Raw genomic sequence first — 12,143 nt, 5'->3', positions numbered from 1 at the left:
CTCCTGCAAGAGGATCCCAAAAAGTTCATATTTGATTTCCTGTAGATCTGTAATACTGTTAAGACAAATAGAGTGAACCAAGAGGTTCATAAGCTCATGCTCTTTCCTTTTGCTATAAAAGACAGAGCAAAGCTATGGCTGGACACATGGGAAAAGGTGGTCAATGGATTTCTGACCAAGTTTTTCCAATTCCAGAAGCTGAGTAAGCTTAGAGTGAAAGTCCAGAGCTTCAAACAGAAAGAGGGAGAGTCCCTCTATGAAGTCTGGGAGAGGTTGATGCACGTGCATCTTATACCCTTTTTCATAGCATTTTCATAGTATTTTTAGTTAGATTTTATAAATTCTTACTATGTTTTAGTGCAAAATTCATCTTTGGATTCTACTTTTAGTTTTAGTGTTATTCCTATGATTTTAAGTGATTTTTAGGCGAATTTGGCGGAATCTTGTTCAGATATAAAGAAAGGATAGCATATGTTGTTTAATCTTGACCTCCGAGCATTCCAACAAATATATTTTGAGCTATAGAGGTCTAATTGACGCGATCTCAATGGTGTTAGAAAGCTAACATCCAGAGTCTTCCAGCAATATATAATAGTCTTTACTTTTCTTCTAGAATGACTGCCAAAACTGGTGTTAAACGCCAAGCTTGGGCATTTAACGCCCAAGAAGGCACAACCCCCTAAGTTAAACGCCTAAAACTGGCATTCAACGCCATCCAGGGAGCAGGGACTATCGTTCAATGCCCATAATCCAAGTTGAATGCGAGGCATCAGCCTAAACACTCACCAAGTGGGCCCCAAAGTGTATTTTAGCACTCCTTAGCTTATCTTATCTTTTCCTTGTAACTTTTAAATTTAAATTAACATCTTTTAAGTTTAGTCTTAGAGGTTTTTACTATAAATAACGGACCTCCTTCTTCCTGAGAATCACACCTCCCAGGAGGCGAGACGCATTACTTCTAATATTCTTTTACTTTATTTTTTTTCTCTGTAAAGTATGAGTGACTAAACCTCCTAGTTAAGGTTAGGAGCTCTGCTTTTTTCTATGGATTAATATTATTACTCTTCTATGTTAATTAATATTTGATTCAGTTCTAAGGTGTTGTTTAAGTTCTTAATCTTATGAATCTGTGGTGGAGCGACAGTATGACCTCTTATTCTACATGAGCACTTGTGATTCTCGACAGAGCTGAAGCACGAAAACTTATCTCTCAACAAATTTCCTTTCGGCAAGTATACCGAATTGTCGTCAAATAAAAACTCACAATAGAGTGAGGTCAAATCCCACAGAGATTGATTGGTCGAGCAACTTTAACTAGAGGAATGTTCTAGTTTAGCTATGTAGAAATTGATTTAAGAATTGCAGAAAATTAAATGGCGGGAAAGTAAATTGTAGAAAGCAAATTACAAAATATTAAATGGGGATTTAGGGAGATGAACATAAAAATAAATGGCAGAAAGTAAAGAGAATGGGTAAGATCAGAAATGGGGGATTCATTGGGCTTGGAGATGTTGCATTCTCCAGATCAAGTTCATTCTCATCTCTTCCTCAATCAATCCATTCATTGATCTCCTTGGCAATCTTAGGTGATTGGATCCCAATTCCTCGGCAACCCAATCAGAGGAGATCCAATTATGGAGAGTTTCTTTTCCAAGACAACTAACTAATTGATTTAAGATCGAAAGCTTTCTACTAAATCAAGAGAAAAGAAAGAAGAAGAATAATGAAAACTATAATTGATCCATCAAATTACAATAGAGCTCCCTAACCCAATGAAAAGGGGTTTAGGTTTTCATAGCTCTGGAAATGGAAGATGATAGAGAAGAGTACATTCTAAGTAAACTAAAAATTGCAGGAAAAGTAAATATACAGAGTGTAGTTCTCCAAAATGCCCAAGCTTCTTTCTAGTTCAAAACTACTCCTATATATACTACTCTTCTTGATCTTCTAGTCAGCTCTTCAAGTCTTGGATATGGGCCTTTGATCTTGAGTTGAAGCTGTTACAATCTTCAGTGGGCTCAGCTTTTCTTGCAGAAAAAGTGCGAGTCAAGCATGGGTGGATGTTAGTTAAGACATTAGTGGTGTTAACGTTAAGTGAAAATGTGGGTTCGAGAACGTTAGTGACGATAACCTTTTTCACTAACGCTCCAAACCAAATTGATCCACGTTAACTTCAATGTTAGTGGCACTAACGTGACCACTAACGTTGCCTCTTAGTCCTTCGCAGACGTTATTGGCATTCACCTTTACCAATAACGTTGCTTCTCAGTCTTTCACAAACGTTATTGGCATTCACCTTTACCAATAACGTTGCTCCTTGCTTCTCTTCCCCACGTTAGTGATCCACATTAGTGTAACTAACGTGGCCCTTAACGTGGACATGCCCAAGCTTCAAGAGTGTTAGTGACACTTACCTTTGTCACTAACGCTTCAAACGCCCCTTCTTCCCACGTTAATGGTATTAATGTGACCACTAACGTGGTGGTACTTGCCATCTCCAACGTTAGTGACAAAGGTGAGTGTCACTAACGTTGGCCTATCATTGCTTGCTCCACGTTACCCTTCACGTTAGTGGTCTTAACGTGACCACTAACGTAGGCAATATTGGCTTAGTCCAACGTTAGTGACAAAGGCGAGTGTCACTAACGTTGGCAATTTCTTCCTCCTTCCACGTTAGAGTTCATGTTAATTGGATTAACGTGACTCTTAACGTGGCTAAGTGTGGCCTTTTGGAACGTTAGTGGTGTTCACCTTTACCACTAACGTTGGAGCACCCCTTTCTTTTCCACGCTAGCTCCCACGTTAATACAACTAACGTGGCAACTAACGTGGGCTATGATGGCTTTCGAAGGTGTTATTGGCAATCATTTTTTCCATTAATGCTACAAACTTACTCCCATTCCATGTTAGTGGTGACATTAGTTAGACTAACGTGGCTGCTAACGTGGCTCTTCCTTGCTTCATTTGTCCTGAAATCAAGCAAATAAAGTGCATCAAAGCTTGGTTCTTAATTATGAGACCATGCATCATCCATTTTATCATTCAATTCATGAAAAATTCTCATAAAATCATGTAAAGTTCACAATGTTTGCTTGAATCAAGGTGTAAGTGTATATTTACCCAAAACTTGCTTATTTACTAAGAAAATGCATGAAACTACCCTAAAACAGTAAAGAAAAGGTCAGTGAAACTGGCCAAGATGTCCTGGAATCACAACACCAAACTTAAAGCTTGCTTGTCCCTAAGCAAGTACTGAAGCATAAGAATGATGAATGAACGAACAAGGGAAACAAGTTCTTATTATAGAAGTCAAGTCCTTGGCTTATGGGGTTTCATGCATAGCAACTTAGGTTCATTCCTTTACTGGTTTTCAGGTCCTTATCATGCTCTTGAATACTTTCTTGATTGCATCCTATGAGATCCTTATTCATTGATCCCCCTTCCTTTCCAGGGTTTATTGTCCTCTTAGGCTAAATGCTCTGTGAGGGGGCGACTCTTTAAGATAAGCTTTCAGCCAACACTCCCGAACCAGTTGGTTCAAGGTGCTAGGTGTTGAGATACCCCTAAGGACCTACTCCCTCAAGTCTCTCTCCCCCATACATGCACACCACAGGCATATGGTTTGTTACTTTCTTTCTTGAGACCTTGGTGTCCAGCACCTCTTTGGGTTACTAAGTGCTCTATAGCAAAGGTTGCTCTTGATAGTGGACTTTCAGCAGATAATCCCGGGTTAGTTAACCCAAGTTACCAAGTGATAAGGCACCCCTGAGAGCTTATTCATCCAAGCATATCCCTTGCACAGGAGCACCACAGACACATGCCTCAAGCTTCAAACCCTTGGTGCCTAGTGATGAGTGGATAATTTATACGCTTTTTGGCATTATTTTTAGTATGTTTTTAGTATGTTTTAGTTAGTTTTTATTATATTTCTATTAGTTTTTAGTTAAAATTTACTTTTCTGGACTTTACTATGAGTTTGTGTGTTTTTCTGTGATTTCAGGTATTTTCTGGCTGAAATTGAGGGACCTGAGCAAAAATCTGATTCAGAGGCTGAAAAGGACTGTAGATGCTGTTGGATTCTGACCTCCCTGCACTCTAAGTGGATTTTCTGGAGCTACAGAAGCCCAATTGGCGCGCTCTCAACTGCATTGGAAAGTAGATATCCTGGGCTTTCCAGCAATGTATAATAGTCCATACTTTTCCCAAGATTTGATGGCCCAAACCGGCGTTCCAAATCAGCTCAAAACTGCCCGGCGTTAAACGCCGGAACTGGCACAAGAATGGGAGTTAAACGCCCAAACTGGCATAAAAGCTGGCGTTTAACTCCAAGAAAAGTCTCTACACATGAAAGCTTCAATGCTCAGCCCAAGCACACACCAAGTGGGCCCGGAAGTGGATTTTTATGTCATTTACTCATTTCTGTAAACCCTAGGCTACTAGTACTCTACATATAGGACCTTTTACTATTGTATTCTCATCTGGGTAGCTATCTTTGAGTAGTTTTATGCTATCTTAGATCATGGGGCTGGCCTCACGGCCATGCCTAGACCTTGTTCTTATGTACTTTCAATGGTGGAGTTTCTACACACCATAGATTGAGGTGTGGAGCTCTGCTGTACCTCGAGTATTAATGCAATTACTATTGTTCTTCTATTCAATTCAGCTTATTCTTTTTCTAAGATATCAGTTGTTCCTCAACTTGATGAATGTGATGATCCGTGACACTCATCATCATTCTCACCTATGAACGTGTGCCTGACAACCACCTCCGTTTTACCTTAGATTGAGTAGATATCTCTTGGATCCCTTAATCGGAATCTTCGTGGTATAAGCTAGAATTGATGGCGGCATTCAAGAGAATCCGGAAGGTCTAAACCTTGTCTATGGTATTCTGAGTAGGATTCAATGATTGAATGACTGTGACGAGCTTCAAACTCCTGAAGGCTGGGCGTTAGTGACAGACGAAAAAGACTCAATGTATTCTATTCCAACCTGATTGAGAACCGACAGATGATTAGCCGTGCCGTGACAGGGTGCGTTGAACATTTTCACTGAGAGGATGGGATTGTAGCCACTGACAATAGTGATGCCCAACATACAGCTTGCCATGGAAAGGAGTAAGAAGGATTGGATGAAGATAGTAGGAAAGCAGAGAGACGGAAGGGACAAAGCATCTCCATACGCTTATCTGAAATTCTCACCAATGAATTACATAAGTATTTCTATCTTTATCTTTATGTTTTATTCATATATCATCCATAACCATTTAAATCTGCCTGACTGAGATTTACAAGGTGACCATAGATTGCTTCATACCAACAATCTCCGTGGGATCGACCCTTACTCGCGTAAAGTTTATTACTTGGACGACCCAGTGCACTTGCTGGTTAGTTGTGCGAAGTTGTGAAATTATGTTTAGACCATGGTATTGAGCACCAAGTTTTTAGAGCCATTACCGGGGACTGTTTGAGATGTGAAAAGAATGAATCACAATTTCGTTCACCAAGTTTTTGGCGCCGTTGCCGGGGATTGTTCAGTTTGGACAACTGATGGTTCATCTTGTTGCTTAGATTAGGTATTTTTCTTCAGAGTTCTTAAGAATGAATTCTAGTATTTCAAGGTGATGTTCTTATCATCACCAAAGCTGATTGATTCTCATCAATTTAGCTCTTGAATGTAATGTCCTGCTGAAGCTTGGCTAGCCATGTCTAATTTCTTTAGACTAAAGCTTTAGACTAACATTGCATGATTCCTGGAATTCTCATTAAGAATTTTGATACCTTTATTTTCTTTTCCACTTAATTTTCGAAAAATCCAAAAAAAAATTTTATAAAATCATAAAAAAAAACCAAAAATATTTTATGTTTCTTGTTGAGTCTAGTGTCTCATGTTAAGTTTGGTGTCAATTGCATGTTTCTGTTCCTCTTGCATTCATTCATGTGTCTTAAGTGATCTTCAAGATGTTCTTGATGATTTCCTTACTCTGATCTTTACATTCTCTTGTCTTGAGTGTTTTGTTGTTTCTCATATGCATTCTCATTTTGTTAGTGTCAGTAGTATACAAACTTCTAAGTTTGGTGTCTTGCATGCATTGTTTATTTGATTTTAGTTGCATTATTAAAAATCCAAAAAATTTTTAACTTGTGTCTTTTCAAGTCAATAATACAGAGAATTGAAGATTCAGAACATACAGCAGAGGAATCATACAGAAAAAGCTGGGCGTTCAAAACGCCCAGTGAAAAAGGAAAACTGGCGTTTAAACGCCAGCCAGGGTGCCTGGTTGGGAGTTTAACGCACAAAAGGGTAGTGTTTTGGGCGTTAAACGCCAGAATGGATACCATTCTGGGCGTTTAACGCCAGGATGGCACAAGAGGGAAGATTTTGTTTTTAATGCAGATTTTTTTTAAGTTTTCAAAATTTTTCAAAATCAAATCTTTTTCAAATCATATCTTTTCAATCAAACCTTTTTCAAAATCAATTTCTTTCCATTTTCAAAGATACTTGCTAACAATTAATGATTTGATTCAACATTTCAAGTATGTTGCCTTTTCTGTTGAGAAAGGTTTAATGTCTAAATCATATCCTTTCTTGTTAGCCAAGTCATTAATTTTAAAAATCAAATCTTTTTAAATTATTTTTCAAATCATATCTTCTCAATCACATCTTTTTAAAACCATAACTTTTAAATCATATCTTTTTAATCACATCTTTTTCAAATTAGTTTTCAATCATATCTTTTTGATTTCTAATTTCAAAATCTTTTTCAAAAATTACTTTATTTCTTTTTCACTCTTAGTTTTTGAAAATCAATTAGTATTTTTCAAAATGCTTTTAAAATCTTTTTAATATTTTTTTCAAAAATTTCTTCCTCTCTTCTCACATCCTTCTATTTATAGACTAACACTCCTCCTCAATGCACAATTCGAACTCCATCATACTTGATAAGTTCAAATTCTTCTACCTCTTCCTTCTAATTTTCTTTTCCTCTGACACGTCAAGGAATCTCTATACTGTGACATAGAGGATTCCATATTTTCTTGTTCTCTTCTCTTTCATATGAGCAGGAGCAAAGACAAAAGCATTCTTGTTGAGGCTGACCCTGAACCTGAAAGGACCTTGAAGCGAAAGCTAAGAGAAACTAAGGCACAACTCTCTATAGAGGATCTAATAGAAATCTTCAAAGAAGAAGACATGGCAGCCGAAAACAACAACAATGCCAACAATGCAAGGAAGGTGCTGGGTGACTTTACTGCACCTACTCCTGATTTCTATGGGAGAAGCATCTCTATCCCTGCCATTGGAGCAAACAACTTTGAGCTTAAGCCTCAATTAATTTCTCTAATGCAACAGAATTGCAAGTTCCATGGACTTCCATTGGAAGATCCTCATCAGTTTTTAGCTGAATTCTTGCAAATCTGTGACACTGTCAAGACTAATGGGGTTGACCCTGAGGTCTACAGACTAATGCTATTCCCTTTTGCTGTAAGAGACAGAGCTAGGATTTGGTTGGACTCACAACCTAAAGAAAGCCTGAACTCTTGGGAAAAGCTAGTCAATACCTTCTTGGCAAAGTTCTTTCCACCTCAAAAATTGAGTAAGCTTAGAGTGGAAGTCCAAACCTTCAGATAGAAGGAAGGAGAATCCCTCTATGAAGCTTGGGAAAGATACAATCAATTGATCAGAAAGTGTCCCTCTGACATGCTTTCTGAATGGAGCATCATAGGTATTTTCTATGATGGTCTATCTGAACTATCCAAGATGTCATTGGATAGCTCTGCTGGAGGATCTCTTCATCTGAAGAAGACGCCTACAGAAGCTCAAGAATTAATTGAAATGGTTGCAAATAACCAATTCATGTACACTTCTGAAAGGAATCCTATGAACAATGGGACAAATCAGAAGAAAGGAGTTCTTGAGATTGACACTCTGAATGCCATACTGGCTCAGAACAAAATATTAACTCAGTAAGTCAATTTGATTTCTCAAAGTTTGTCTGGAATGCAAGCTGCACCAGGCAGTACTAAAGATGCTTCATCTGAAGAAGAAGCTTATGATCCTGAGAACCCTTCAATGGAAGAGGTGAATTACATGGGAGAACCCTATGGAAACACCTATAATCCTTCATGGAGAAATCATCCAAATCTCTCATGAAATGATCAACAGAGACCTCAACAAGGTTTCAACAACAATAATGGTGGAAGAAACAGGTCTAGCAATGGCAAGCCTTTTCCATTATTTTCTCAGCAACAGACAGAGAATTCTAAGCAGAACCACTCTGACTTAGCAACCATGAACTCTGATCTAATCAAAACCACTCAAAGTTTCATGACTGAAACAAGGTCCTCCATTAGAAATTTGGAGGCACAAGTGGGACAACTGAGCAAGAAAATTACTGAACTCCCTCCTAGTACTCTTCCAAGCAATACAGAAGAAAATCCAAAAGGAGAATGCAAGGCCATCAATATGGCCAAATTGGGAGAGGAGAAAAAAGCAGTGAGCGCCACTGAGGAAGACCTCAATGGACGTCCACTGGCCTCCAATGAGTTCCCTAATGAGGAACCATGGGAATCTGAGGCTCATAATGAGACCATAGAGATTCCATTGGATTTACTTCTGCCATTCATGAGCTCTGATGAGTATTCTTCCTCTGAAGAGGATGAAGATGTCACTGAAGAGCAAGTTGCCAAGTACCTTGGAGCAATCATGAAACTAAATGACAAGTTATTTGGTAATGAGACTTGGGAGAACAAACCTCCTTTGCTCACCAAAGAACTGGATGACTTGTCTAGGCAGAAATTACCTCAAAAGAGACAGGACCCTGGGAAGTTCTCAATACCTTGTGCCATAGGCACCATGACCTTCAAGAAGGCCTTGTGTGACCTAGGGTCAAGCATAAACCTCATGCCTCTCTCTGTAATGGAGAAGCTAAGGATCTTTGAGGTATAAGCTGCAAGAATCTCACTAGAGATGGTAGACAATTCAAGAAAACAAGCTTATGGACTTGTAGAGGATGTTCTGGTAAAGATTGAAGACCATTACATCCCTGCTGATTTCATAGTCCTAGAGACTGGGAAGTGCATGGATGAATCCATCACCCTTGGAAGACCCTTCCTAGCCACAGCAAAGGCTGTGATTGATGTGGACAGAGGAGAATTGATCATTCAAGTGAATGAAGAATCCTTTGTGTTTAAGGCTCAAGGATATCCCTCTATAACCATGGAGAGAAAGCATGAAGAGCTTCTCTCAAAATAGAGTCAAACAGAGCCCCCACAGTCAAACTCTAAGTTTGGTGTTGGGAGGCCACAACCAAATTCTAAGTTTGGTGTTGAACCCCCACATTCAAACTCTAAGTATGGTGTTGGGAGGTTCCAACATTGCTCTGAGTATCTGTAAGGCTCCATGAGAGCCCTCTGTCAAGCTACTGACATTAAAGAAGCGCTTGTTGGGAGGCAACCCAATGTTATATTTAATCTATTTCCCTTTGTTATTTTATGTTTTCTGTAGGTTGATGATCATGAGAAGTCACAAAATCAATTGAAAAAGCAAAAACAGAATGAAAAACAGAAAGAAAAATAGCACACCCTGGAGGAAGACCTTGCTGGCGTTTAAACGCCAGTAAGGCAGCAAATGGGTGTTTAACGCCCAGTCTGGCACCATTCTGGGCGTTTAACGCCAGAAAGAGGCACCAGACTGGCGTTAAACGGCAGGAAAGGGCAAGAAGTTGGCGTTAAACGCCAGAAATGGGCACCAGCCCGGCGTTTAACGCCAGAATTGGCATAGAGAGCATTTTTGCTCGCCCCTTGGTGCAGGGATGAATTTTCCTTGACACCTAAGGATCTGTGGACCCCACAGGATCCCCACCTAGCCCACCACTCTCTCTCTTCTTCTTCACCCATTCACCAATCACCTCAACACCTCTTCCCCAAAAACCCCTCACCTATCAAATCCCACTATTATCTTCACTCCTTCATTTTCACACAACCTAAACACTACTTCTCCCCCTTTGGCCGAACCACAAAGCCATCTCCATCTCCTCTATTTCTTCTTCTTCTACTCTCTTATTTCTTCTTTTGCTCGAGGACGAGCAAACCTTTTAAGTTTGGTGTGGTAAAAGCATTGCTTTCTGTTTTTCCATAACCATTTATGGCATCTAAGGCCGAAGAAACCTCTAGAAAGAGGAAAGGGAAGGCAAAAGCTTCCACCTCCGAGTCATGGAAGATAGAGAGATTCATCTCAAGGGTGCATCAAGACCACTTCTATGAAGTTGTAGCCTTGAAGAAGGTGATCCCCGAGGTCCCTTTCAAACTCAAAAAGAGTGAATACCCAGAGATCCGACATGAGATCCGAAGAAGAGGTTGGGAAGTTCTTACCAACCCCATTCAACAAGTCGGAATCTTAATGGTTCAAGAGTTCTATGCCAATGCATGGATCACCAAGAGCCATGATCAAAGTGTGAACCCGAACCCAAAGAATTGGCTTACAATGGTTCAGGGGAAATGCTTAGATTTTAGTCCGGAAAATGTAAGGTTGGCATTCAACTTGCCCATGATGCAAAGAGATGAACACCCTTACACTAGAAGGGTCAACTTTGATCAAAGGTTGGACCAAGTCCTCTACCTTGGCAAGATTAGCCTTTCCTCATCTCATTTGTCACCTCTGTTATTCAGTTGGAGTTGACATAGAGGGGGACATCCTCATTGATGAGGACAAGCCCATCACTAAGAAAAGGATGGAGCAAACAAGAGATCCCACTCATCATGAAATCCCTGAGATACCTCAAGGGATGCACTTTCCTCCACAAAATTATTGGGAGCAAATCAACACCTCCCTAGGAGAATTGAGTTCCAATATGGGACAACTAAGGGTGGAGTACCAAAAACATTCCATTCTTCTCCATGAAATTAAAGAAGATCAAAGAATCATGAGAGAGGAGCAACAAAGGCAAGGAAGAGACATTGAGGAGCTCAAGAACTCCATAAGATCTTCAAGAGGAAGAATAAGCCGCCATCACTAAGGTGTACCCGTTCTTTAATCTCCTTGTTCTTTATTTTTCTGTTTTTCGAAAAATCATGCTTATGTTTATCTATGTTTGTGTCTTATGATCATTAGTGTCTTAGTGTCTATGCCTTAAAGTTATGAATGTCCTATGAATCCATCACCTTTCTTGAATGAAAAATGTTCTTAATTGAAAAAGAGAAGAATTGCATGAATTTTGAATTTTATGCTTTTGTGAATTATTTTGATGTAGTGGCAATACTTTTGTTTTCTGAATGTATGCTTGAACAGTGCATAAGTCTTTTGAATTTGTTGTTCATGAATGTTGGCTCTTGAAAGAATAATGAAAAAGGAGACATGTTACTGAGGATCTGAAAAATCATAAAAAAATGATTCTTGAAGCAAGTAAAAGCAGTGAATACTTAAAAAAAAAGAGAAGACGAAAAAAAAAGAAAAGAAAAAGAAAAAGAAAAAGAAAAGAAAGAAAAAAATAAAGTTGTGATCCAAGGCAAAAAGAGTGTGCTTAAGAACCCTGGACACCTCTAATTGGGGACTCTAGCAAAGCTGAGTCACAATCTAAAAAGGTTCACCCAGTTATGTGTCTGTGGCATGTATGTATCCGGTGGTAATATTGGAAGACAGAGTGCTTTGGGCCACGGCCAAGACTCATAAAGTAGCTGTGTTCAAGAATCATCATACTTAACTAGGAGAATCAATAACACTATCTGGATTCTGAGTTCCTATAGAAGACAATCATTCTGAATTTCAAAGGATAAAGTGAGATGCCAAAACTGTTCAGAGGCAAAAAGCTAAAAGCCCCGCTCATCTAATTAATACTGATCTTCATAGGTATTTTTGGAATTCATTGCATATTCTCTTCTTTTTATCTTATTTGATTTTCAGTTGCTTGGGGACAAGCAACAATTTAAGTATGGTGTTGTGATGAGCGGATAATTTATACGCTTTTTGGCATTATTTTTAGTATATTTTGGTTAGTTTTTATTATATTTCTATTAGATTTTGTTAAAATTCACTTTTCTGGACTTTACTATGAGTTTGTGTGTTTTTCTGTGATTTCAGGTATTTTCTGGCTGAAATTGAGGGACCTGAGCAAAAATCTGATTTAGAGGTTGAAAAGGACTACATAT

The 12,143-nt window shown here is 39.0% G+C and overlaps 1 non-coding gene across 1 annotated transcript; it reads right to left on the bottom strand.

Moving 5' to 3' along the window:
• Positions 1-204: 204 nt before the first annotated feature.
• On the bottom strand, positions 205-310 carry LOC130953309 (small nucleolar RNA R71). The gene has a single exon (XR_009075479.1). It is a non-coding gene; the product is annotated as a small nucleolar RNA R71 (small nucleolar RNA).
• Positions 311-12,143: the final 11,833 nt, after the last annotated feature.

Source organism: Arachis stenosperma, chromosome 9 (genome assembly GCF_014773155.1).
Source record: "Arachis stenosperma cultivar V10309 chromosome 9, arast.V10309.gnm1.PFL2, whole genome shotgun sequence".
Classification (NCBI taxonomy): domain Eukaryota; kingdom Viridiplantae; phylum Streptophyta; class Magnoliopsida; order Fabales; family Fabaceae; genus Arachis; species Arachis stenosperma.
The sequence above is the reverse complement of the archived record's forward strand: the minus strand, read 5'-3'. Positions and strand labels throughout refer to the sequence as shown.